The sequence below is a fragment of the Camelina sativa genome, chromosome 8, assembly GCF_000633955.1.
Source record: "Camelina sativa cultivar DH55 chromosome 8, Cs, whole genome shotgun sequence".
NCBI classification, from domain to species: Eukaryota; Viridiplantae; Streptophyta; class Magnoliopsida; order Brassicales; family Brassicaceae; genus Camelina; species Camelina sativa.
In genome coordinates this window covers 17,415,429-17,443,320 of record NC_025692.1, presented here as the reverse complement: position 1 = coordinate 17,443,320, position 27,892 = coordinate 17,415,429, and the positions used below count along the sequence as shown (strand labels likewise).

At 33.3% G+C, this 27,892-nt stretch overlaps 2 long non-coding RNA genes and 4 pseudogenes across 2 annotated transcripts; 5 read left to right on the top strand and 1 right to left on the bottom strand.

Annotated features, from left to right (window-relative positions):
- The window catches only part of LOC109125955, an 8,022-nt pseudogene extending 3,098 nt beyond the window's left edge, over positions 1-4,924 (top strand).
- On the top strand, positions 8,919-10,714 carry LOC104707362. Its single transcript, XR_754634.1, has 4 exons — positions 8,919-9,304; positions 9,633-9,722; positions 9,931-9,975; positions 10,396-10,714. It is a non-coding gene; the product is annotated as an uncharacterized LOC104707362 (long non-coding RNA).
- Positions 11,946-13,171, top strand: LOC104709641 (annotated as a pseudogene).
- LOC104707361 lies at positions 20,065-21,056 on the bottom strand. Its single transcript, XR_002033123.1, has 3 exons — positions 20,841-21,056; positions 20,316-20,731; positions 20,065-20,202 (listed from the first exon to the last, which is right to left on the bottom strand). It is a non-coding gene; the product is annotated as an uncharacterized LOC104707361 (long non-coding RNA).
- LOC104709640 lies at positions 23,559-24,796 on the top strand (annotated as a pseudogene).
- The window catches only part of LOC104709639, a 17,549-nt pseudogene continuing 14,479 nt past the window's right edge, over positions 24,823-27,892 (top strand).

The following is a 27,892-nucleotide window of genomic DNA, read 5'->3' as shown; positions in this document are numbered from 1 at the left end:
GTGGCTAGGAATGGCCTTCCAAGAATGATTGGATCTTCAGGTTCCTTATGCATCTCCAACACCACAAAATCAGTGTGAACCCTTGCCTTCCCTATCTTGACTGGGACATTCTCCAACCTTCCAACTATCTCCTTGTTTGACCCATCAGCTAGACATATATGAAGGTTGGTGGATTTGAAATCAGTTCTCCCAAGCTTTTGTGATATGGAGTATGGCATCACACTTGTTGAAGCTCCTAAATCACAAAGGCATTGGTTGTAGTGGAGATAGCTAAGTGTGCAAGGCAGATAGAATGGACCTAGATCCTTAAGCTTGATTGGAATAATAACTCCTCCAAGGTCCTCAAGATCCTTCTCATCTTGAGCTTCAGCCTTCTTCTTTGACAAATCAAGCAAAAAATCTTTGTAGAGAGGATATGGATCATACTGTTCCAAGGCAGGTCCTCTCTCTTCTTCTTGGTAAGCAATGGTGATCTCTTGTATGGCCAACACTTCCTCAACCACAGCTTCTTCCTTTAAAACCCTCTCTTCTTCTTGTTGCTTAGCCATCATCTCCTTTCTCTCAATGATTTCCCTAAGCTCCTTAATCTTTTGTGCTTTGAAACGTCCTGGGAATGGAAGAGGTGGCTTGTAAGCAGGAGGAATGTACTTAGCAGGCTTGACAGCTTCTGAGTCTGCAACTCGATCGACCACTCGAGCATGCACTCGGTCGAGTGGCTGTTCGAGTACTTGGTCGAGTGCAATAACGGACTCCAGTTGCTTTGCACAAACGTCACTTGGGGCTTCAGTAACTAATGAATTCCCCCAAACTTGGACTTCACTGTCCTCAGTGACTTCCTCATCAGAGATATGAATGGCTTTTGCAGTGAACTCCCTTGGATTTTGAACAGCTTTTCCAGGGAGTTGGTTGGGTTTAGGAGCTGAAGTAGAGGCAATGTTACTCTCCATATACTTCATTCTGGAGTTGAGACCTTCAAACTTCATGTTCAGATCATTGTACTGTGATGTGAGCCTTTGATTCAACTCAGCAAACTGCTTGGCTTCCTCAATCTTGCCTTGTGTTTGCCCAATCAACAACTGTTGCATCATTGCTCTTAAGTCTTGTTCCTGGCCTTGGTTAGTCTGAAACCCTGGTGGGGGACACAATTGGGGCTGGAACACTTGGTGTTGTTGCTTGGGGATGTAGTTTTGTTGCTGTTGAGGTTGTTGAGGTGGATAGACTTGGTCTTGAGGGTTGGCCACATTGGTGCTCCTATAAGAGAGATTGTTGTTCTTGAAACCTCCTTGGTTGTAGCCTTTGAATCCTCCCTGGTTTTGCATGTAGCACAACTCAGCAAATTCAGGCTCCCCCTCTTGAACTGGAGCTTCCTCTTCACCAATGAAGTGAATGGACTTGGATTGGCTGAGGAGGATCTTGTCAAGCTTCTCATTGACCATCTTCAAATCCTTCTTATACTTGTCCTCTTGATCAGTTGAGGAGCTCCTTATGGTCCTATCATAGTCCTCATTATAATTGCCATCAGATTGAGCAAGATTCTCAACTAATTCCCATCCTTCTTCCACATTCTTGTTGAGGAAGTTGCCATTAGAGGCTGTGTCAAGAAGCATTCTTATCTTGGGAAGCACTCCTCTATACAAGGTGCTTAGAAGTGACTCATTGCTGAAGCCATGGTGAGGACACTGAGTTTGGAATCCTTTAAACCTCTCCCAAGCTTCACAAAAGCTCTCATTATTCCTTTGAGCAAACCCAGAAATCTCATTCCTCAGCCTAGCAGTCCTTGCATTGGAGAAGAACTTGGCCAGAAAAGCTTCCTTGCATGCATCCCATGTGGTGATAGCTCCAGTAGGTAGAGTCTTCTCCCAAAGGTGAGCTTTGTCTCCAAGAGAAAATGGGAAGAGCCTTAATTTGAATCCATCTTCACTCACTCCATTGATCTTTGTGAGTCCACATATTCTGTCAAACTCATCAAGGTGATCTAGTGGATCCTCCATTGGCAACCCATGAAACTTGTTTGCTTGTATCATTGAGATCAATCCACTCTTGATCTCAAAGTTATTGTTTGCTACTGAAGGTGGCACAATTCCAGCCCTATGGTTGTGGGTATTAGGTGTATCTCCTGCACTAATGTGCCTTGGTCTCTGCTCATGGATAGCTGGTTGCTCCATGATGTCTTGACCTTGTTGTTGTTGAACTATTCTTCCTTGCTTATGTCTCAAACCCTTTTGTAGCCTGTGGATGTTGTCAATAGGCTGTTGAAGACTGTCTTTGCCTTTTGACCTTGTGTGCATCAACAAACTCTACTACAGACTCGAACAGGTACACGGTCGAGCGCAGGCTCGAGTGGGTGGTCGAGTCGACTGGGAAGTAATGGCTAATTTGATCCGGCTTCTGGCTCGATCAAGTGCTCGATCACAGCTCGGTCGAGTGGTGGTCGAGTAGGTGGTCGAGTGGGTACCTGAAACACAAAACAGCCAAGCAAAGGAAGATTCCAGTTCAGTAACTTCACAAGTGTTTAAAACGAACTTAATCTTAGACTAATAATGATCCTAAATGTCACAAAACACACTCAAATGGGCAACGGCGCCAAATTGAAACTGACTTTCTTTGTGGTGTATGAATGAATGATGTATGGAATGATGATGTATGGAATGAATAGAAGTCAGGGTGTTTCAATTCCCCTTATGCAGTTGCAGTATAAGAGGTGTCAATCCTATCTGAGTGATTGTGAACAATTAAGATGTGCATATGAGTCTAAGTCAAGCCAATTGTAAAGATTGTTTGTCACTAACAATCCTAAAATGAGATATGAAATGCAGAAAGTAAAAACAACTAGAACAAGATACTAAATGCAAACAGAACAGACAAATTAAAGCTATAATGAAACTAGAACAGAGATAGAAACTATGCTAATGAACTAATGCAAGACAAGTAATGAACAGGAAACTACGTGAATGCAATGGAAATGAAACAGGAATGAAACAAGACAATCACAAATCAAAAACACAAGTTCTGGGGATGAACTCGAGCAGCACTCGACCGAGTGTAGGTCGAGTACGTGGTCGAGCTAGACTTAAACGTGAAAACAGAGCAACACAAGAAAAACAGAGCAATGCTAAAACCAATCAAACAACAAGCAAGCAATGATATTTAGACTAAGATTTCAATAAACAAAGAAGGCCTTGAGGAGGGATTCATGGGCTGAGCTAATCATTGTGGTTATCTAACTTGGTCAACAAATCTCAAGCAAACATTGAGCTGATCTCTAGACATACTATTCTAAGACATGTTTAATCCACTCTCATGGCAAGAAACAATCAAACCTATGCATTTCTAGACTTGTTCTCACAAAGAAAAGAATCTACACAAGCAGGCATTAAGCAATACATCTCAAACCAAACAAGACTTCTAATCTCTTAGCAAGCCTAATGGTAAGCTCTAGATCTAGCCTTATCTATGCTCCTTAGACATTGGTGTGATGCTAAGATGCTTGAAATCAAACCCTACCTTCTCAGATATAGGATCAGCATTAAGATCATCTAGCCTAGAAGAGATCTACAACAATCAAGCTTGACCAAATCAAACAAACCACAAGATCAACCCAGCCTAACCCATCCTCAAGGTCCTAAACAAACTACTCACAAGAACACATGGTGAAATATGTCAAAAACCCAGAAAATAATGAAACTTGCATCATTAGAAAGATGAAACAGAGATCTACAATATTGATGAAGGAATAAAACTCGAAATCTTAATACTTTGAAAGTTATGAAACAAACAAAATATAAGAATCTAGTCTTTCTCTCTCAAACAAGTACAAAATCTAAAATAAAAGAAAAGTGCAAAAGGAATAAAATCTTAAAAAGGTAAAAACTAGGTTTTAGACTCTCTAAAAAGCTGGACTCTTTGGTGGCTGCAGGTACAAGGGCCTTATATAGGAGGTGAGGTGGAAGCCCTAAAAATACAAAAAGTCAAAGCAGTCAACGGCTCGGTCAACTCGACCAGTGCTCGGTCGAGTGGCTGGTCGAGCTGGCTTCTCTCGTGCATTCTCCACTCGGTCGAGTCCTTCTCAGCACACGGTCGAGTGGTGGTCGAGTGGTGCGGTCGAGTTGGACTCCGGACCTTGATTCTACAGCCTTAACTCTCTTGTTTTCTCCTCAGGATTGCTTCACTTCTCCTCAGCATTGCTTCCATGCTCCTTAAGCTCCAAAATCACCTGTTTATGCATGAAAAGATGCAAATGCAATGCAACTATACTCTAATGCATGATTAGTCCTAAAGCTACACAATAATGGCCTAAATGGATAGCAAAAGATGCAAAAGTTGTGAATAAACTAAGGGAAAACAAGGTAAAATATATGAACATCATGCGCTATAGAACAGGAAGAATACGAAACAGTTGATCAGATAGTATGTTTTGATATTACAAGAGAGAGATTCGGACCGCTTCTGACTTTGCCGTTTACGGCTTGGAGTTCACGGTTTTCGTCACTATCTTCGGTTAGAGAAGAGAAGATTGGGGCTTTATTTCAGACAAGGGACACGACATTCCTTCAGGTTGATATATGGATTACGACTAAGATTGATGCCCTAAATGTGTCGTGGAGCCATTTTTTTACAGTGAATATGCCATCATACCTTGACCGTATATATTTCTGTACGACTTTCTTCATTGACGAGGAGAAGAAAGTTGCTGTGATTTTTAACATAGACAAAATACTTGGGAACACCCATATTAGTTTTATTGGAGAGGCTGGATGCTTGAGGAAATTGGAGGTTGGAGAATACGCAGACAAAACCTGTTGGCCACGTGTGTGCTCTTATGTTCCAAGTATAGTGCAATTCAAGCAAACATAAAAGAGGCAAAAGGACAAAACGGAGCGATTAGGAAAGGCATCAACATCAACATCGATATATATGTTCATAACATGTTGACACATGATAAAGGAATGAAGCAAGAAAAGGTAGCAAAAGGAGGAAACGATCGAGCTAGCTTAGAGTTGATTAGTCTCAATTTACAAAGTCTAGTTTATATGTCTTTCAGTTTCCTTTTGTTAATTCCTATTAGCACTATTAATTTGTTTCTTCCCATCTATTGTTCTATATGAACTAGATTTTATGTTTTTAGTTTTAAATAACCGCTGGATGATCTACTGAATGACCTAGTTTGGTCTGAAATATCGCATCCCCCTCTCCGGAGGTGGTTATTAATGCAAGTCGCATGTAAAGAAGAAGATGTGTACTTATCTCATACAGTCATACTCTGCATTTGATAAGATTTTGTTGCGGCTTCTGACTACGGGTATGTGCACTTTCAGATATACGCACCCAAGCTAGTACGAATTGGTCTCAGGGCACATAGTCCCTCCCTCCGTCGTGTCACCTTGTATGTATCTAGTATTAGCACTACTAATCATTTTTGGTTTCTCAATTTAACCATTTTTAGAGAACATGTAACGGTCATCAGATCACTAAAGGTTTTGTTGGGTTGGTATGTTATGAATATTCATTTGCCGGTAGAGAACAAATAAACAAACAATCAAGTTACCTTTGAAAAAGTGTTTTTGGTAACATGAGCTAGTCTACTAATATTCACATTAAATAACACTAGGACTCACACCCATGTGACGGGAAGTATTTAAAAAAAAATAAATTAAATTTAAAATTTAAAATTATACGTTATAAAATCATTTGAAAGTGATAGGATAGTTTGAATACATATTTTTTTCCACAATACTTGAATACATAAATATTAAACATACAGTATTAGTAAAAATACAACCATCAAAATGAAAACTTATAACAAATAAATATTATGTAGAATAGACGAAACTTCGCAAAAAAATATTGTTTAAAGTTTTATAAATATAAGATATTTTATGAAAATTATGGTAAAAATGTACAATTAAAAATTATTATGACAAAATGATCATAACTGAGAATATTGAATTAATGGTTCTAATGAATAAATGCAATGTTCTAATAAATAATAAATAATTATAATGAAAAATATATATTTAATAATAAGTGAAACTATATCAACGGAAAATTAAAATTAAAATACATAACTTTTATAAATAAAATAAAATAAATTTAAATATTAAAATAGTTTTTTAATGAAAGTTACGATAAATAGACGCAACTGTAAATTCTATATTTAGTTTTGTTGATTTATATTCAACATAAAACGGAAAATTTGTTTTAACAAACAATGATTTGTTAGTTATTGATGAAAAACAAATATATAGAGAGTTCAAAAGACATGACTATTTAAATAGACATACCTATTAGAACGAAAAGTTGTGATGAAAAATTATAAATAAAATATAGTGAAAAGACACAACTCTACAATTAACATATACAACCGTTTGTATCTAAAAAAAAAACAAATATTTTACAAAAATGTACTACAAAAAATCGCAACTGTTGTTCGTATTTATTCAGATTATCATTATTATATTTAAATATGAAAATATATTTTTTTTAACGAAACGTTACAATAAATAGACATAACTGTAAATTATATATTAAGTTGCATTAAATTTTTCTAGTGCTATAACGTTGAATATTATATATTAATTTTCAGATTATATTAATATTCAAATTATTTATATTCAACATAAAACACAAAATTTGTTTCAACAAACTTGTTAGTTAATGATGAAGAGACAAATATATAGAGAGTTCAAAAAATATGACTATTCAAATAGACACACCTATTAGAAGGAAAATTTGTGATGAATAAAATATAGTGAAAAGACATAACTCTACAATGAACATATATAACCGTTTGAATTTTAAAAAAAAAATTACGAAAAGGTATCACGAAAAGTCGCAACTGTTGTTTGTATTTATTCAGATTGTTATTATTATATAGATTACCATCTTCCATATAAAACACAATAAAATGCATAACCACAATTTCTACCATTTTAAATTAATATCAAATAACCTATTATTTAATGTTGTAGCTAACACTTTATTTCAAAGTTCAAACACATAATTTTGAAAACTGTAACAATGGTCAAAATTTATATATTGTGATATTATTAATAAAATGACATTAGTTTTATTGGTTATTTTACTAATTTGAAATATTAAGGATTTTTAGTTTTTATTATCGTAATATGTAGTATTATAAACTAAATACTTATATTTGATATGTATAACTATATATATATATATATATATGTGTGTGTGTGTGTTAATTGATGTGATTCATTTTTGCCAACAATACTAGAAGTGAACTGCATAATGATATGTCTGTATATTATAGGTTTTAACCATAGTTTTTATATTTGTTTTGAGTCTTTTATTGAGTCAAAGTGTCATTTTAGAGTCTTTTTAGTCTTTTGTGAGTCTGTACAGGTTCTAGGTCACTTTGGAGGGAAACTGTTTGTTTTGGGGATGAAAGCATGCATCTGGAGCTAAAGTTGGTTGAAGACCGATTGTACAAGCTAGCATTTGGAGCAAACGCAGAAAAGCATCCGAGATCGGCTGTCCTCATTCGGGATCGACCAGTCCTATACCCAAAGCAACTTTTTCTTTTTCGTTTTAAACCGACTTTTAGGGTTTTATTTTACTATTTAAGCACAAGGATCGACCTCTAGAAACATAACTTTTATTCTACGCAGCTTTTGAGTACTTGTAAGCTCTGGGAGAAGATCTCTTGTCCTCTCTAACCCTATCGAGAAGAATTATGAACCCTTTTATTTCTCTTTGCAATTCAATTATGATTTCTACATCTTTGATTTGCTGTCCTTTTACTTCTATGTTTGAGTAGTTTTACTATTGGGTTTCGGGTTTCGGGTTTCAAAAAGGGGTTTATGATTCTCTAAACTTAGGTTGTTAGATTTGTGGTTGATCTTATTGTTCTTCATCTATTGTTGTTCTTAATGCTTAAGCTAGACTGATCACATAGATTAAGATCTTATGTTAAATTCATCGAGGCACCGAAAGTGTTGTTGAGTCACTTGAAAGAAATATAGGTGAGCAAGGTAGACCTTAGCCAACAGAAGTTGAAGTTGAGACACCTTGTGAACGAATCAAACTTGGACTTTAATGCTTGCTTGTTTAGCTAGATTCAAACAGAAGTTTAGGGTATAATTATTTCTTTGCATAGTTTAGCTAACGCTGCGGAAGTAGGTTAGCTTTATAATTGAGATTTGAGTTCAACAACGGTGTATAATGCTTTCCCAATCTATCATCTAAATTTGTGGTTGTATCCCCTAACTGATTCCCTACGCCCAATATCTCTCCTTGATTTCAAAACCCTTATTTATTTTCTGTTTTAATCGGTTACTTGAAACACAAACTTTCTCTTTGCCTTAGCTATATTCGGTCTATATAATTTCATAGTGCATCGCTTGATCTCTGTGGATTCGATCCAGAAGTGTTACAATGATACCACTAGATCGTGGTGGAGTACACATTGGGTTTAATTGACCTTTGATCACATAACAACACCAAAATATTTTGAACATAATTATGAAAAAAATTCGGGGCATTTTCAAAACTATTTTTTTCTATGTCACTTTTCAAAAATATCCTTTTATGTTGTCCATTTTTTAAAATATCCATTTTCTATATACAAAATGACTAAATTCTAAACCCTAAATTCCAAATACAAACACTGGTAAAAATGGGTTATATTGTTACGTAGTAATGTTACTGAAAATTTTTGTAGCAAAAATTACCCACAAAAAGTAACCAATGGAGACAAAATATTAGATTATTTATTTAGTATCAAATTAGTGAGTATTCGTCGCAAGATAAATACGAAAAGCTACAGATAAAATGTGTAGCTAATTTATTACAAGTTTTGTTACGAATTTATTTGTAGGAACGAGCAGGCGTAACAGTTTGTGGTTAATATATTATTTAACAAAGAGGAAATTGTTTGTGGGCGGTTGTGCCTCAAATCTAAAAAGTTTTAAGTGCCCCTATACTTTCCCTTCTCTATACAATGAACCCAAAAAAAAAAAAAAAATCCCCAAACTGACTCCGCCACAGACTCCACCGTGAAGCTCGTCGCGGGCCTCATTTCGCATCCATTCCGTCAACTCCAAGCCTGAGACCGAAGACGCCAACGGAGACAACACCAATTGGGGGAAAGATCGAGACTGAGATTGAGATGGGGACCGAGTACGTGACCGCGACTGGGAGAGTGATAGGGGTGAGATCGAGATTGCGATAGGAATAGAGACAGAGAGCGAGAGAGAGACCGTGAGCGTGACTGTTGAGGTTCAGATTGTGTGAAACAATCAAGAGTTTTAGGTTCGTCATATTCGTCCAAGTGCACCACCAGGTGTTTACTTTTATTCCTTACTCTCAATTTTTTTTTTTTTTTATTAATCGAGCTTAAAAATTCTTAGCTTTGATGTTTGTCTGAATGTAAGGTTGTTCTGTTCTTCTGGTTATTAATCGAGCTCCAAGTTCGTAGCTTTGGATGTTAGTCTGAATTGAAAGTTGGATGTTAGTCTGAACTGAAGGTTGTTTTGTTCTTCTTGACTATTTAGTTATTTTGAAGAGGACTTTGAAACCTTGTTATTTGGTTTTCTTAATCCATTCTCGTGTTACTGTGCTATGTTGTGTATCCATTAAACCTCGGGGTGTTTTTGATGAGTTGGTTGCAGATTGGTTCTACTACGATTGAAGTAAGGACAAGAGAGGGAGATGTTCTTGCAGTCAAGAAGCGTAAGAAGATAATAAGAAGGTTTTGAGAAGTAAGTCTTTTTGTGAATTTTTCGTTTATCATTTTCATGTTTGGATGTTCTCTAAACATTTTGAATCTCATATAAGAAAGAAGAAGGCTGTTCACAAGACCATTACAACCGATGACAAGTTTTGTTGTCCCTTCTTTCAATCTCCCTTGCTCAAACTTTGTTTTCGTTGAGCTGTTGTTTTTATTCTCATTTTTTTTTTTGTGTATAGAAAGGAGATAAGAGAGCCAGTCAGCCAGAAATGCTAGGCCACAAGGTTAGTTTTTTTGCTGTTATATTGTGTTACTGTTACTAAACAAGACCTTGAAACTCTTGGCTAGAGAATCCGCTTCCTACCAATTTGTATTGCTGCATTTGGTCTGACATTTACTTGAATGTGCAGGTTTCTGAAATACTTTCATGTCTAGCAATTCATCTAGTGTCTTGTCTTTTTTTTCTCCATTACTAGTTTTCTCTCTTTGCCTCTATGATCTAGTTCTGAAATTATATATTTTTTTCACTTCGCTTGATTCTTATTTCTTGGAATCTGTTAGTGTTTCAGTGTCTTATTCATTTGTGTGTTGGTTATAGGCTGAAAAAAATAGATGATAAAGTTAAATCCTTACTTTTAGACTTCCACTTATCTGCTTTGTGAGAGCTTGCTTATAAACACTTATAATCTTTCTTGTTTGTGCAGTGTCTGACTATTTGGAGTTTCCAACATGGATCGGTTTGTGATACTCAGAATCATTTCCTCAAAAAAAGAAGCTTCCAGATTTTGGAGAAGTGGGTTCCAAGCTCTGTGAGAAAGTTTGAATCATGCCAAGGACCTCAGATCAGGAGAACATTAACATGAATGAAGAGTCTGGTATCCATCATTATATAGAAGGATGATAGTTTATAAGTATTTTTTCGAGACTGGGTGAATAATGTTTGTTTTATGAAATGATGTGTATCTTGTGGATGTTTATTATATATAAATTGGATATTTTGCAAATTAAGCAGGTTCCACCAAATTTATTAGCTTTATACAATTGCATAAAATAAGAGTCATAACAATGCATGGTAAAATGCGCATACCCTTTCGTCACAACTCACAAGTATAGTGTAGTAAATCGTAACAAGTTTATGACACTTGGGGATGTAGCTATCTGTCGCAAATCAATGACGACTGTATTGTGGGTTCTTGAATCAAATTGATACGTATATTTCAGACGCAGTCTGTAGCAAATACCTACAGCAAAATGTAACATTTTGTAGTAAATAGCTACGTTTACATTAGTATCTAAATTGTAGCAAATTGCGACAATTTGCTATGATGTAAATATTTGCTACGACCAAATAATTACTAAATAACTTTGTCGCAAATATGTAACAAATAAATTTTAGCTACAAATAACACCTTATAACTACTAATATTTCCGTAACAATGCAGACCATTTTTACTAGTGAAAACCCTACCCCCTAAAACTGTACCTTAAAATGTAAAACAGAAAATCCAATCCTAAAAAAAAATTCTAAACGCTAATTTAACATATTATAATTGTGTAAATAGGTCAAAAATGAAAATGACAAAAAAAGTATTTTTGAAAAAAATTATCTCAAAAATGGCATTTTTAACAAATTCTTTAAGTGTTACATTTAGGTTAAAATAAGCAACCATAAAAGATCTTTGCCAATTTTACCCAAATACGGACGCAATTTATTCGTGAGGTTTGTTGAAGCCCCCCATCCCACATGCCACATATTCCAGACGAGAAGACTATCATCAGTGGACCTTTGTATTAGAGATTTAGATTATGGCGACGTTTTTATGTCATTGTGATCCCATCACTCAGATCGGTAGAGATTGATGTGTCTCTTAGTTGTTGTAGAGGGCTTAATTAGCTTGCCCATTAATTTCCATTGTTTCATTCCGATATGTTTCCTATTATCACCCACCATTAGAGCATTGGCCACTGCGAGTGCTGCAATTATTTATTATCTTATCCGTATTCGTTTTATAAAGTTACGTATTAATAAATAAATTAAAAAATATATATATTCAATGCTTTTGATTGGTTAAAAGAGAAATGTACATAGAAGTTGAGTGTATCAAATTATTACGTTGAACATTACTAAAAAGCCCGACTAGATTCTGAAGCCTTTCAATTTGCCCAGCTTCATTTAGGGTTTCTTCTTTCTTGTTCTCTACAACCTTAAGAGTCGCAAAAGGTTTCTAAAGGTCCTTTGATTACACTTGAAACAATGACGACGACGACGGCTATGTCAAATCTTCCAAATGATTTGGTAGAGGATATTGTCTGTGGGTTCCTTGGAAATACATGAGAGTGGTGAGATTAACTTGCAAAAACTGGAACACTTTGTTTGAAAGCCGTAGCTTTACGAAGATGCACATTGACAAAGAAGAAGCAGCAACAAGGGAGTTAGGGGAGACTCGGATGGTCGTGATGATGGATTACAATGTTTATCTAATAGGAATCACCGTCAATCAGAATCCATCTATACAGTCTCTATGTAAACTTACTTGCCTAGACGATTCAGAACAAGTCAAAATATTTCAAGTCTTTCATTGTAAGGGTTTATTATTATGCATCTTCAAAGACGATGATACTAAGATTGTGGTTTGGAATCCGTATTTGGGACAAACAAGGTGGATACAAACCAGAACCTATTACCCTGGAAGTGAATGGAAAGGACGATATGTTTACAATTACGCTTTCGGCTACAAAAATAACAACCCCAAAATCTTGAGGTTTATGGATGATTTCAGTTCTGACATCAAAAACAACGCTTTAGTGTATGAACTCAACGATTTTGACACTGATTTATGGACTACTCTCGATGTGGCTTCAAAATGGTGTATAAGTATAATATCTCAACGTGGTCTTTCTCTCAAGGGAAACACTTACTGGCGTGCTGTAGAACGAAATGCCACCAAAATAGTTGATCATATAAATATAATCTGTTTTGATTTTACAAGAGATAGCTTCGGACCGCTTCCGCCTTTGCCGTTGAAGTCTCGGGGTTCACGGTTTGCGTCACTATCTTCGGTTAGAGAAGAGAAGATTGGGGCTTTATTTCAGACAAGGTACACGACATTTCTTGAGGTTGATATATGGATTACGACTAAGATTGATGCCAAAAATGTGTCGTGGAGCCATTTCTTTATAGTGAATATGCAATACCTTCGCCATATGTATTTATGTTCGACTTTCTTCATTGACGAGTAGAAGAAAGTTGCTATGGTTTTTAACATAGAAATAATACTCGGGAACACCCATATTATTTTTATTGGAGAGACTGGATGGTTGAGGAAATTGAAGCTTGGAGAACCCGCAGACGAAGACTGTTTGCTACGTGTGTGCTCTTATGTTCCAAGTATATTAGTGCAAATCAAGCAACATAAAGTAGGCAAAAAGAGAAAACGTAGCGATTAGCAAAGGCATCAACATCGATATATATGTTCATGAAATGTTGAGACATAATAAAGGAATGAAGCAAGAGAGGTGGCGAAAGGAGGAAACGAGATTAGAGTTGATTAGTCTCAATTCTAGTTTATATGTCTTTCAGTTACCCTTTGTTTTCTTTTAGCAATATTATTTTGTTTATTCCCATTTATTGTTCTATACGAGCACTATATGAATCAGTTTTGGTTGGTTAAGACCATTTCCCATGGTTTTCCCTATTTTTACTTTTAAAATAGAAAAACTTTATAACAGAAGTGACTTTTGCTCTAATGAATACTTCTATTTTTTCCTCTAAAAAAGAATATTCTATAGAGATTCTTTTTTTATTTTACTTATAAAATTTGCAAACTAACCCATTTATTTTATAAAACTTTCATAAAATTATGATATTATTTATATTTTTAATATTCATAAATATTATTTAAATATCACATTTATTAAAAGAAATACATTGCATCATTTAAAATAATAAAACATAGGAATTAGACTATTTAAATATATATTTTAATTATTTTGATCATAAATATAAAAGTGTTAAAAGTTCAAGGACCATTTTATAAATAAAAAAGTTCAACTCTATTATAGAGGAAAAAATAGAGTTCCTCTGTATATAAAGGAAAAAATAGAGATCTCTATTATAGAGGTAGAAATAGAGATGGGTTGGAGTAGATTTTACTCTAAAATAGAGTTAAAAAACAAATATAAAGGTGGGTTGGAGATGCCCTAAGTTGACATTTTTAGAGAACATTCAACTGTCATCAGATCACTTCAGCTCTAATTTGTTGGGTATGTTAAGAATATTCATTTCTCCGTAGAGAACAAACAAATCAAGTTGCAAAATGTTGATATAAAATCACTATGCTTGACTTTTGAACAAGTGTTTTTGGTAATATGAGCTAGTTTCTAATATTCACATTAAATTACATTTCCATCTTATATATAAAACACATTCTTTACCTATTTAAATTAATATTAAATAACTTATATTGTATTATGTTTTAGAAATCGCTAGGCGCTAGTCAGGCGGTCGGGATGGGCCTAGCGCCTAGCGAGAAAATCGAAGATTAAACGAGGATTAATCGGAGACTAGTTTTAGGGTTATTTTATTAAGTTAATAATAAATAATAGTATATAGTACTAAATATATGTATAATTATATTTATGATAAAATAAAACATCAAATAAAATATAAATTTATAGTATTGTCTTTAGAATTATGGTAAATACATAAAAACATAATTTTAAAATAAAATTTTATGATTTTCATTATAAGTTTGTACGTTAGTTATTGTAAAACATCACAAACTCTTAAATTAAATGTAGAAATAACAAAATAATAATTCATTGGCTCAAAAAATAACCGGTATACAAAAAAGTAATCGGATTAAACGGGTTTTAATCAAATTAGACAGACATAATTAGATAATCGATGCTAGGTAGGGATTAGTCATTAACCAAGACGGAGAGGGTGGGCCTAGCGATTTTACGGGATATAATCGGTGCTAGGCGGGGTTTTTAAAACAACTTCAATGTTATTATTTACTCTCTCTCTATTTCACAAAGAGTGTCATTTAAAAAAAAAAATGTTTCACAAAGAGTGTCATTCTACATGTCCAATGTGCTTATTAATACTATTTTTTTTTTTTTACTTTCTAAACCCAAAACTATTTTTCATTCAATTTAAATCATTAACCACTTATTAAATAGGGGCAAACATGTATAATTCAAACATTTATTATTTTGTGTGAAATGTGTCAAAATGACACTATTTGTAAAACAGAAGGAGGACTTTTTATGCTAAAATTTTATTTCAAACTCATTATTTGGAAAATTATAGCATAATCCAAGATAGAAATTGAACAACTATGGTCAATATATATTATGGTATTATTATTAAAATGATTTTAATTTATTGGTTTTTTTTTAAAATTGCAATATTAATGAACTTTAGATTTTTTATAATATGTAGTAAGATTATTAATTAAAAATAAATACTTATATTTGATATATATGTTAATTAATGATTACTGTACTTAGATAATCTATTTGTTAAAGGTCCATAAACAAACATAAAAAATATCTAGAAAAGGAAATTAAGGGTAAAAAATAGGATGATATTAGTATATAGCACAATTCTGGAATAAAATTAAGTAAATATCATCAGCTTGGTTTTATGTTAGTAAATAGCATCGGCTGGCTAAATGAGAGTATAGGCAAGTATATAGCACAATTCTGGAACAAAATTAAGTAAATATCATCAGCTTGGTTTTATGTTAGTAAATAGCATCGGCTTGTTTTTTGGTTGGTATAACATACGTTGTAAAAGGATTGCGAATAACATGATAATAATTGCAATCAGTCATAGTGGCTAATGCTCTAAAGGTGGGTGTCATATGAAACATATCGGAATGAAACTATATGGAAGTAAATAGGCAAGCTAAGCTCTCTACAACTACTAAGAGTCTAAGAAACACATCAATCTCAATCTCTACCGAGTGATGGGATCACAATGACACAAAAAGGTCGCCATAGTCTAATCTCTGATGATAGTCTTTTCGTCTGGAATATGTGGCCATGTGGTGGGGCTTCAACCAACCTTGCAAATAAACTGTCGTCTGTAATTGGATAAAATTCGCAAAGATCTCTTATGGTTGCCTATTTTCACCTAAATGTGACACAATATCAATTAATTTTCCATGATCATGTTCAAAAGAAATTGGTTTATGCAGTTTACTTTCATGACTGCCCAAGTTCATGACTGCTGCGATCTCGGTCAGATTAGAAAAATATATGCAAATATAGGCAGTCATCTAGGTGTCGACTGAGATAATATAATACTTATCATTTTGGTTTTTTTCCAAAAAAAAAAAAAAAAAGTTTCAATCGGTATGATTTTTATTGGTCAATTAACCTATTTAATCCTACGCCTGACATATACATCAGTCAATATATTGTTATTTGAAAATATGTTTTACTTGTTTCTTTCTTCATTTGTTTTTTATTTTTACAAATTTGTTTTTGCTAATTGTATATATTTCTGATATGCATATTCTCACAATTAAATACATATTTTGTTTCTTTATCTTTTGTTGCTGGTAGCGCTAATGTATAAACAGATTAATTAGCATGAATTGTTCACATCGTACCACAGTTTATCACACATGTAAATAATATTTCTCATCATTACCTTATTTGAGATAATCTATTAAAGTTATTGACAAAAAAAAAATCAGTGGTTTACATATATATCGGGAAATAGTTTTGTCAAAAAGAGCGAGTCTCATGCTTTTATTTCTAAAAATATATAAGTTAATTATAGCGTATGATACGTTCAACTCTCTCTCTCTCTATATATATGTGTGTTCACTTTCTTCTTTCTTTTTCATTATCAAACAAATTTCAATTTTTATGACAAAAAAAACTATCAATTTTTGAAAAATTATTAATTAATTTATATCTTTAATGATGACCAAATCATTTTCACTTACTGTTATAATCATCCTCATCATTCCTCTGCTAGTTTCGTATTCTGATTTATAAGTATTATTATATGTAATATGTACCATTTAGTCATTTTAAATATTATGTTGTTTCTTTTACATATCAATTTAAATATTTGTGTCATTTTTAACTATTTAATTCCTTCATATTGAGTTTGTTAACCAATATATTTGATTTGCGGGAAAAAAAATTCCTTCATATTGAATTTAGCTCTATTGGAAGAATTTCGTATTATACTTAGAAAATTAATCCTGTTGAGAACAAAGGTTTAGGGAATTGTTCTCTTGTGTTATTCTCTATTGTATAGGATACAATATATATATAGAGATACAATATTAGGGTGTAGAATTTACATTAATGGGCATCCATACAACAATATAATTATTTATAACACTCCCCCTTGGATGTCCATTATAAATATATAGTCCCAAATACGCAGATAAGATGTTGCCTTGTTAAAAACCTTACCATGAAAATCCAGTGGAAAAAACCATGGTTAAGGGAAAAAGAGTGCAGCGCGCTTTTACTCCCCCTCTTGAGTACATCACTTGAAATCTTCAAAATGTCGCAATCCAATTTGATGAAATAACTTCTTGAAGTAGTGGTTGAAAACGCCTTGGTAGATGGTTTTCGCCAAATCTTCACTTGAATAAATTCGTAGGACATGTACATCACCATTCTTCTGTAGGTTGTTTGTCTCGCAAGTCACTATCTTGATCTTTATCTTCGTTTCTCATGGTCTCATCAGCGTATGTAAAAGACTTTGAAGATGATAGTCTTTCACTATTGGAATCATAATATTCCTCTTCAATTGTTTATCTTTCGCGTGTTCTTTTGTTGTCTCATTATAAACCTTTTTAGAAAAAACTCATTGGGATAAAAACCATGATAAGGGAATAAGAGTACAACCACGCTTATGATCATATTTCCCCCCTGAAAGCATCATCTTCAGGTTATGCATTATGATCATATATATCATCTTTTCTGAAATGTTATAAACAGCGCTTTCAGGTACAAACTCATATGATTCATCATATATTCTACTGGGTCATTGAACTTCAAATCATTTGAACCCCTATCATATAGAAGATCTATTTGATCTTTAAGCCCAAATATTCTTTTACATACAATCTTCCAAACAATTATCTTACACATAGGAGTTATTATTCATAATCTCCTTGTAAAACTTTCTCTTTCAACTCTTCTTCTTATTATGGTACTTCAAGACCATTTTATATGTAAGGTACTTCTATCAACATACTTTACACTTGTTCTTGTACCTTTCTCTTAACAAGAACCACTTGTAAGTGCAGAAAAGACAAGAGACATACAATTTTCCTTTTAACGAGGTTCAGCAAATGCCTACATCCTCAAACTTTCTTAAAAATATTTCTTGAACACAATTACAATAGTGTTCAATCTCGGATTTACACAACCTTAAGATATTCACTTAGCTTGTTCCCAGTCTATTTTAAACCCACAATGAGATTCTTAAGATCAACAACAATGATCTACACTCAGAATTATCTCATAGAGATAAACTCTCACCATTTTCTCCCCAAAGGTGTCAAAAGTCATCAAGACTTTTTTCTCGCTCTTACAATGTTCTCGAGAACTATAAATTATTGCTTCTAGCAATATAATAAATTTAAACGATAGACTGAATCAAGTCTTGCTCTTATTGTCAAACTCATAAGTGATATAAAATAGTTGCTTCCACCCAAAGAGAGTACATCTCTCATAAGTATTTTCTGAGAATCATTGTACTACTATACATACTTTATTACAGATCCACTTATGTCTCACTTATTTTACACTATCAAGTGTAAGGACTACAAGTCCAAACATATATCTCTTTAGGAGACTGAACTATCTCAAATAGTTACTTCTTTCAATGATTAACCAATCATTCTTTGTGTACACTTTTCAATAAAACTTTTCTATTAACCGCGGATTATGATCCTCGATTTTTATCCATAACATAATCAACTGCAACACTGCATGCAAACATATTTACGACGTCGATTTGCTTTTTGGTTCCTTTTCATTCTAGACACGACTCAACTTGTTGAGATTTCCTTTCATTATGATTCTCAGGTATCTGAATCTCTTTCTTACTCATGTCTACATCTCTTCCAGAGATTTTTTATAACTCTTTGCTTCCTCGGTGCCATATTAATTTATGCTCCTTTTCTTTTCCGAGGATGCTTATATTTAGAACCATAAGTCTATCACACTTCATGCGATCTTTAAACTTACTAGCAGTTGATCTTATCCTTCTAGGACATTAATTGGAGTATAGCTGGTATATGTGACTTTTTCACTCAATGTCAGAAAATGGCTCTTGTATGCTTTTAGCATCTTTGAAAACTTTACCAATAAATTATTTTTTTAAATTTCTAGCGCACATTTCTTAGTACGAGGATCAAGATAATTTATTATAATATATTTATTTACCAGCTGTTTATTTTCTCCCCCTCATGTTAGAAAGACTGACTCACTGAAACAACAGTATCTGCATCTCAAGATATTCAATCATCAAGAGAGATTTATATCCAACATATTTCCAACATTCTTTCATATCCCATTTTAATTACTGTGGTGGAGCAACTCAATATGTATAACACATTTAGATGGGATATATATGGTTTCTGACCCAAACCAATTGTAATGGGAAGTACTCATGATTATTCGTTGGCATGATGCGAATTACTTGACATATAGAGTCATTTATGTCAATTACTTGGCATGGTTTCACCCCCATTTTCAATTAACCAAATACTCTCGCAAACTCCATGTTGCAAGTTAATAACAAACATATAAAGTGGATGATCATTCCACAATATCACTTTGTATACGTACCAGAAAATTGACATTATCCAAATTCATGGGGTCGGTGAAAGCCATATAATCGGCTTGCTTTGTAAAGCAGCACACATAACACTAGAAAAACTCTTTAGGTTCTCTAATGAATCTTTTCAGAAATTTCTGATTACTCTTTCGCATCACTACGGAACCAGAATGTCTTAACCGGTCATGCCAAACAGTGAGATTTTCACAAAGCATTTTATCTTCTAGATAATGCATGTAATCTCTAAAATACTTTTATTGTCTTGGGTAATAATACTTATGATTTCAAAGTATTTTTCCTTACTTATTGTCTCAACATGATTATTTTTCAAATCCTCAAGATTTGCTCTGTCATATAAGTAATTAAACTCATTTTGGGTGTGTACATAATCTGAACATACAATATCAATATAAATAGATTAATGTTCGTAATTTGAATAATTATAAAGTCTATAAGCACAAAGAACATAATATGTTTGCAAATGACTCTAATTTAAGAGCTTTCGTATTTAACAATCAATTCATTAAATAATCATGAACACCCAAGAAATCCTCTAATTATATCACATGATTTTTGTGGTAAACCTCACAATGTTTTCTAGACACGTACTGTACCATGGCACTGAAGAAGTCAGCATTACTGTTTTTTTTAGGATGTTTTACTCACACTTGTCATCATCTGCCTAAAAAAAGAAACAAACCAAATATTTTTTTTTCAAAATCAATAAAAATTTAAACGCGTTATAAATCAAAAACATGAATCTTTACCATAATCTACTGTAGCTTCTTAACTTACATCTTTGGTGTAAAATAATGATTGTTTGTTTTGTGTGTAAACAGTCCTTTAAAACAATTGTTGCCTCACTAATATGGATACACATCTTATTGGAGGACCAGAGGATGGATTGGATCAGAGGATATAAATTTGGTCACAAAATCCTGCAAATACTTTCACACTCAAACATGAGCCATCATACTAAACCAATCAAATTCAATATTCTATCTATATTAGAATGCATCAACCCGTCAACAGATATACACCCAATGATCCAAAATGAACAATAAAACGAAGAAGAAGTAGTAGTTAAATAGAATATCCAAAAAAAGAAACATTTGTGGTCTGCTATGATTACTTTAGAAGCACTCGTCATTCCTGTTTCATCTTAACCTATTGAATCAGTTGCTCGATCCACAGTGTTCTAAAGAAGATGGCTGACACAACGTTTATAAATGAATTATAATCTGGATAATCAAATCATATCAATTAGTGTGAACCAAAAAACTTACAAATAACAGGCTATGAAAAATAAATTGGATTTACCTTCTAATCTACAAACCCAGAAAGAAGCTTATCCATGATCTTCTCTCACCCACTATCTTCTCTTACATCCGGTGGAATATGCATGCAATCACCGCCACAACACGAAGACGAAGAGATTCTCGAGAGATGAAGTAGAAAAAGAAAAAAAAACAAAGCCGATAGAAAGAAGAAAAAAGTAGTTTAGGTCAAATAACAATTTTATGTCTGTAATCGATTCTTTTTTTTTTACAGAATCTCGGAGTCCCACTTGCCAAACGGATAAACACGCGGACCTTATGCTTATTGGGTCGGATAATTGGATTAGACTTCTTTTATCACCAAACTGCCCCTTTCAATTTCAACAAATGTTTTCTCTTTTGCATAATTGAGTGGCAATTGCTGTAAATAAAACCAACATTTCGGACATTTAAAAAAACGTACTCTTCTTTTAATTATAAGAATATATGATTTTAAGTTTAACATGAGATCATTGAGAATGTGTATTATGTTGTGGATTTATTTTTTATAAATTATTTTTAATAAATATATTTTTGAAGTCATAAGCTCATAATTAATTTTATTTGTATTATAGAAATATGATTTATTTGGGTGTAGTTTTAAATTTACTATATTAAATTAATGAAAAAATTAACTGGTGCAAATATAAATTTATTTAAAATAAGAAAAAATATGATTAAGATTTCGTTACTTGTTTGTCTAAAATAAAATACATAATATTTTATTGACATTGCTTTTTTACTTTTGTTTTTTTTGTTGTAAAAATTATTTGATATATGTAATTAATATATAGTATATCTCATTAATTTGAATAAAGTAATAATAGTTGGTATAATTTATAAATAATTAACAAGAAAACGATTTATTGGTATCTTAATCACCATTTGGTTACAAGATTTTAATATTTCTATAAATATTCCATGCTATTTTCTAAAATTGTAAATAGAAAATATTATAAACATAATTTATAGAAAAACTCTTTTCATGAATTTGCATTATTTAATAATAGTTGATATATCTATATTATTATTTTTGAAGTACATTTTGTGTTATGCCCTTGAAGTTTTGGTTATTTAATTTGTTTTATTTACAACATTAATCTCTAACTATTTTCCTAAAATAACAATTCCTGGAAACTCATTTGATACATTTATTGCCATAAATAGCTTGACAACATCTATACATTTCGATTTTTCTAAAAACAACTTTACGCATTAAATTTTTAATCCCATAAAAATCTCCAAACCTATTTTAATACTCTCTCTGTCTCTAATAGATTGATGTTCTAGGATTTGTTTTTGTCTCTAAAAGATTTATGTTGTATATTAAAATTTTAAAATAGTTTTTCTACTTTATGCTTTTTCATATGTGACATTTATCTAATAATTTATATTTTCTCTCTCTTCCAAAAAAAATAATTAGAAATTAATTTACAAATAAAAGTTAAACTTTTTCTTAATATGTATGATAATGTTTAAACATCAATCTATCAGGGACAGAGAGAGTATATCTTTAGAGACTGTATGATCTCTTAAATTTAAATGACATAGCCGAGTTTGAGTAACAAATGATTACAATAGCAATAATTGTTATACAATTAATAAAGTTCATAAAAACGAGAACCCAACTTTAGAAACTCAATAATCAGGTATATTTAATTTTAGCATCAAGAAAAATATTTAATATAATATATACGGTGTTAAGAAACTGAATATTATTCTGCGATAATGTTATCAACTCAAATAGGAAAACACTAAAATCTCTCTTTTATTACTACGGATCGTAAACTCCTAGCTCATCAAACATTTTCCATGTATAAATATCAACTTCACGAACGAAACACAACACACAACCAAAACCACTAATAAGACGGTTTTGAAACACGGGTTAAACCACTAATATGACGGTTTGTTGTTATATAGCGGGACATGTTATTAACATGACGGTTTGAATGAACATTAGTATAAATATAAAATATTATTAATTCGGTTTTGAAACACGTGTTAAATTTTCTTTTAATTATTTGGTCAATACCACTAATATAAGAATATTAGACATATTAAATCAGAGTAATTTAACTAAAATTTTGTAAAACAATTAAATCATTGGTAAAATTGTTACTTAATCTGACAATAGCTTATAAATTACATATTTATGTATTTATATCCCCTATTATTGTTCTAATAATTGACAATCCAAACAAAATTATTATTTAATTAAACAAAACAAACTAAAATATAAAAAATAAAAAAAAGTTAAAATGTTATCATTTTTTAAAAAATGGTTCCGCGGTGTACCGCAGGTTAAAATCTAGTTTTAAATAATAAAAAGAAAACAATTTAACGGTAGAGGAAGAGAATCGAACTTAGTATTGTTGTGGGAAAATGAGCATTTTAAAGGGAATTTATATATTAAAAAACATTAGTTCTTAAGTTTTGTTTTGGTAGACAACAATAGTTCTTAAGATGTATAGAATTTTGTGTGTCTTAAATTTAAAATATAGAGCCTATATATTATTTAGAGAACATGTACTCAATAGCACAAGTGCGTATACGTGAGTTTGTCCCTCTTGATTGGCTAAAAGAGAAATGTGTGAAAAGCCCGACTAGATTCTGAAGCCTTTCAATTGGCCCAGCTTCATTTTAGGTTTTCTTCTTTCTTGTTCTACAACCTTAAAAGTCGCAAAAGGTTTCTGAAGGTCCTTTGATTACACTTGAAACAATGACGACGACGACGGCTATGTCAAATCTTCCAAATGATTTGGTAGAGGATATTGTCTCTAGGGTTCCTTGGAAATACATGAGAGCGGTGTGATTAACTTGCAAAAACTGGAACGCTTTATTCAAAAGCCGGAGCTTTACGGAGATGCGCGCACATTGACAAAGAAGAAGCAGCAACAAGGAAGTTAATTAGGGGAGACTCGGATGGTCGTGATGATGGATTACAATGTTTATGTAATGGGAATCACCGTCAATCGGAATCCAGCTATACAGTCTCTACGTAAACTTACTTGCCTAGACGATTCAAAAAAAGTCAAAATATCTCAAGTCTTTCATTGTGAGGGTTTATTGTTATGCATCTTGAAAGACGATGATACTAAGATTGTGGTTTGGAATCCGTATTTGGGGCAAACAAGGTGGATCCAAACCAGAACCTATTACCTTGGAAGTGAATGGAAAGGACGATATGTTTACAATTATGCTTTTGGCTACAAAAATAACAGCCCCAAAATCTTGAGGTTTATAAATGATTTCAGTTTTAACATAAATAACAACGCTTCACTATATGAAATCTACGATTTTGACACTGATTTATGGACTACTCTCGATGTGGTTTCAAACTGGTGTATAGTATCTCAACGTGGCTTTTCTCTCAAGGGAAACACTTACTGGCGTGCTGTAGAACGGAACGCCACCAAAATAGTTGATCATATAAATATGATCTGTTTTGATTTTACAAAAGAGAGCTTCGGACCGCTTCCGCCTTTGCCGTTGAAGTCTCGAGGTTCACGGTTTGTGTCACTATCTTCGGTTAGAGAAGAGAAGATTGGGGCTTTATTTCAGACAAGGTACACAACATTTCTTGAGGTTGATATATGGATTACGACTAAGACTGATGCCAAAAATGTGTCGTGGAGCCATTTCTTTACAGTGAATATGCAATATCTTCGCCATATGTATTTATGTTCGACTTTATTCATTGACGAGGAGAAGAAAGTTGCTATGGTTTTTAACATAGAAACAATACTCGGGAAAATTAAACCCATATTATTTTTATTGGAGAAGCTGGATGCTTGAGGAAATTGAAGCTAGGAGAACCCGCAGACGAAGACTGTTTGCCACGTGTGTGCTCTTATGTTCCAAGTATAGTGCAAATCAAGCAACATAAAGGAGGCAAAAAGAGAAAACGGAGCGATTAGGAAAGGCATCAACATCGATATATATCAATCAATACAATAAAAGAAGAAGGTGTTTCTCTCCAGAGCATGGCACATCAGCTTTTGTATTGAAGCAGATACTCAACCATCACTCAGGAAATAAAGAAAAGGAGAAGGGACTGGATTAGGGTAATCCGTTGAATTTCAATCTATAATTAGCTCTAATTCGTAAGCTGTTAATTTTAGGGATAAGCATTATGAGACTCCATATCATTTTTTATTTCTTTCCATCTCAGTAAACATCGCTCGTCTTCGATTTTGATTTTTATTAATCGTGAAAGTGGAAAACAGTCTTCTTTAACAACAACCATGGAGAACAATCACGAAGATGGCGATTTTCTGAATTTTGGTGAAAACAAGAGGGAACCCAGAGTCCCACGTTGGAGGCTGTGTGCGAAGATGCTGGCGAGGGAGGAGGAAGGTGAAGCCGCTAGGGCTGAATTGGATTGCATAAGCATTCCAATTGGGTTGCATCAGTTAGTTCAAGGAGAAAGTAGCAATGTCACGGCTGCTGCTGCTAAGGATAGAACGATGGAGGAAGCTGATCATGATTCACATCACAAGCGTGCCAAAGTGTACTCTGGGCTTTCGTGAGTTCTCTCTCTAACTCTTTTTTCCTTCGAAAGAAAACCTTTTAAAAAGTGGAACTTGATATAAACTGGTTGAAAATAAAGTTCTGACTTTTTCATTGAAAGTGTGCAGAGGTGTGACCTTATCATCTTTAGAATTTTGAAACCAAGTTCGTAAAGCTCTACTCCAACATCCTTGTAGCGAATTTGCAGCTGCCTCTGATTTTATCTTGATTGTAGATTAACTCTGTTTTGTTCATTTTTACTATGATTTAGCATCGATTTATTGGTGTTTTTGTTTTAAAACTTATCAATGACGCTTGTCAATGAGTGCAGGTCGGTTCCCATGATATCTTAAGATGCTGGGACTGGTTCGTCAGTGGAGAACTATTAGTTTTGGCATTCCCTCTTCTTCCCGGTTGGATACCGATATGTTCTGCCAAAATTGCATCTTGAATTATAGTCGAAAAGATGGGGAAAAATATGATAGAGATGATAATGATTCCTCAAACGCAGAAGATTTTGAAGTTCATATTGATTTGACTGATAACCTCTTGCATGTGGTATACGTTTTTGTTTGCATTTTTAATATAAACTACGTAAGTTTCCTTTTCTTTTGTTTTAAAGTTTTGTAATTTCTTCTTCTCGTTCTTGAATCATGTCGACCTCTGTCGCTCAGCTATGGTATGCCGGCAATGGAGAGTAGCTCGGCAGTGGAGAGTAGCTCGTGCTCATGAAGATTTCTGGAAGGTCTTGAACTTTGAAAATATTAGGATTTCTATTGAACAGTGTAAGTTGTTCTGCATACATATGTTAAAGCTTTCTTTTTGTTGTTTGACATTTGAAGAAAATAAACTAGGTGTTTAAGAAATGCTTATAAAACATGTTAAACAGCTGGTGATTGTGGAAACCTTAAAAAAATTTGAAATTGACTGCGGGTAACTGAGTCTGGAATTCTTGTACATTTGTTTTGCCATTAAATGAGTGTAATAGGAACCGACCATTTTGAAGGCATTCATCCTGCATTTTTTTGATGAGGTTGGCCTTCAATAGCAAATCTAAGCACCCAAAGATGCCCCTGATTTGTTCTATTTTATCTATTTAAAGACACTATGTTGCCCCTGATTTGTTCTATTTTATCTATTTAAAGACACTATGTTCTATTTCTTTTGTTTTTACTAATCCATATTTGAAAGATATTAATATACATTGGATTAAAAATATTCTTGTTGCTTCATCTGCAGTTGAAAACATGTGTAGTCGCTATCCAAATGCTACCGAAGTGAATGTTTATGGTGCTCCTGCTGTTAACGCTCTGGCTATGAAAGGTGCTACCACTTTGAGGTATCTTTAAGCCTTCATATATCGTAATAATTTTGATTTGTTTCAGGTATCTTGAGGTCTAAAGTCTAACTATAGGAAAGGGTCATATCAGTGAAAACTTTTTCCAGCCATTGGGGGAGTCTAATATGTTGAGGAGTGTGATTGTAAATGAGGCTATTCTGGAAATGGTGCTCAGGAAATACACCTGAATCATGATAGGCTACGCGAACTTAAAATTACGAAATGCCGCGTTTTGCGCTTGTCTATCAGGTGAATTTGTTTTTAGTAAATAATTTTCATTTTTTTTTTGACAATAGTAAATAATTTTCATTCTTAATCGTTTATGTGTATTTCATTCATAATAAATATTATTTTTTTTCTTTCAGGTATCCACAACTCATGTCTTTATCATTAAAAAGAAGTAATATGTCACAGACGATGATTAACTGTTCACTCCTCCAACTTCTTGATATAGCCTTAATGTTCATATATTTTACCCTGTTTTCCCTTAATATATTCACATCTTTTGCTATCATTTTTGACCATTATTGCATAGTTTTAAGATTGTTCATGCATTAGAGTATAGTTGCATTGCATTTGCATCTTTTCTTGCATAAACAGATGATTTTGGAGCCTAAGGAGCATGGAAGCAATGCTGAAGAGGAGAAAGCAAGGAAGTTAGAGCTGAAGAACCAAGGTATGGAGTTCCACTCGACCATCCACTCGACCAGACACTCGACCGTGTGCGGAGAAGGACTCGACCGAGTGGAGGGAACAGAAGAAAAGCCAACTCGACCGAGCACCTGGTCGAGCTGACCGAGCCGCCTAGCTATTTTGTCTTCTAGCATTTTTAGGGCTTCCACTCCTTTTTCTATATAAGGCCTTGTACCCTGCAGCCACCAAAGAGTCCAGTTTTTTAGATATTCTCAAACCTAGTATTTACCCTTTTGGGAATTTATGCTCTTTGCACTTTTATTTTCTTAGATCTCTCATCTACTTTTGATGGAAAACAAGAGATTTCTTGATATTTGTTGGTTTCATAACTTTCAAAATATTAAGAATTCGAGTTTGATTCCTTCTTCAATATTGTAGATCTCTGTTTCATCTATCGTATCATGCAAGTTTCGTTATTTTCTGGGTTTATGACTTTGCTCATCATGTTTAGCATTTGTGAGTAGTTGCTTAGGATCTTGAGGATGGGTTAGGCTGGATTGTGGTTGAGGTTT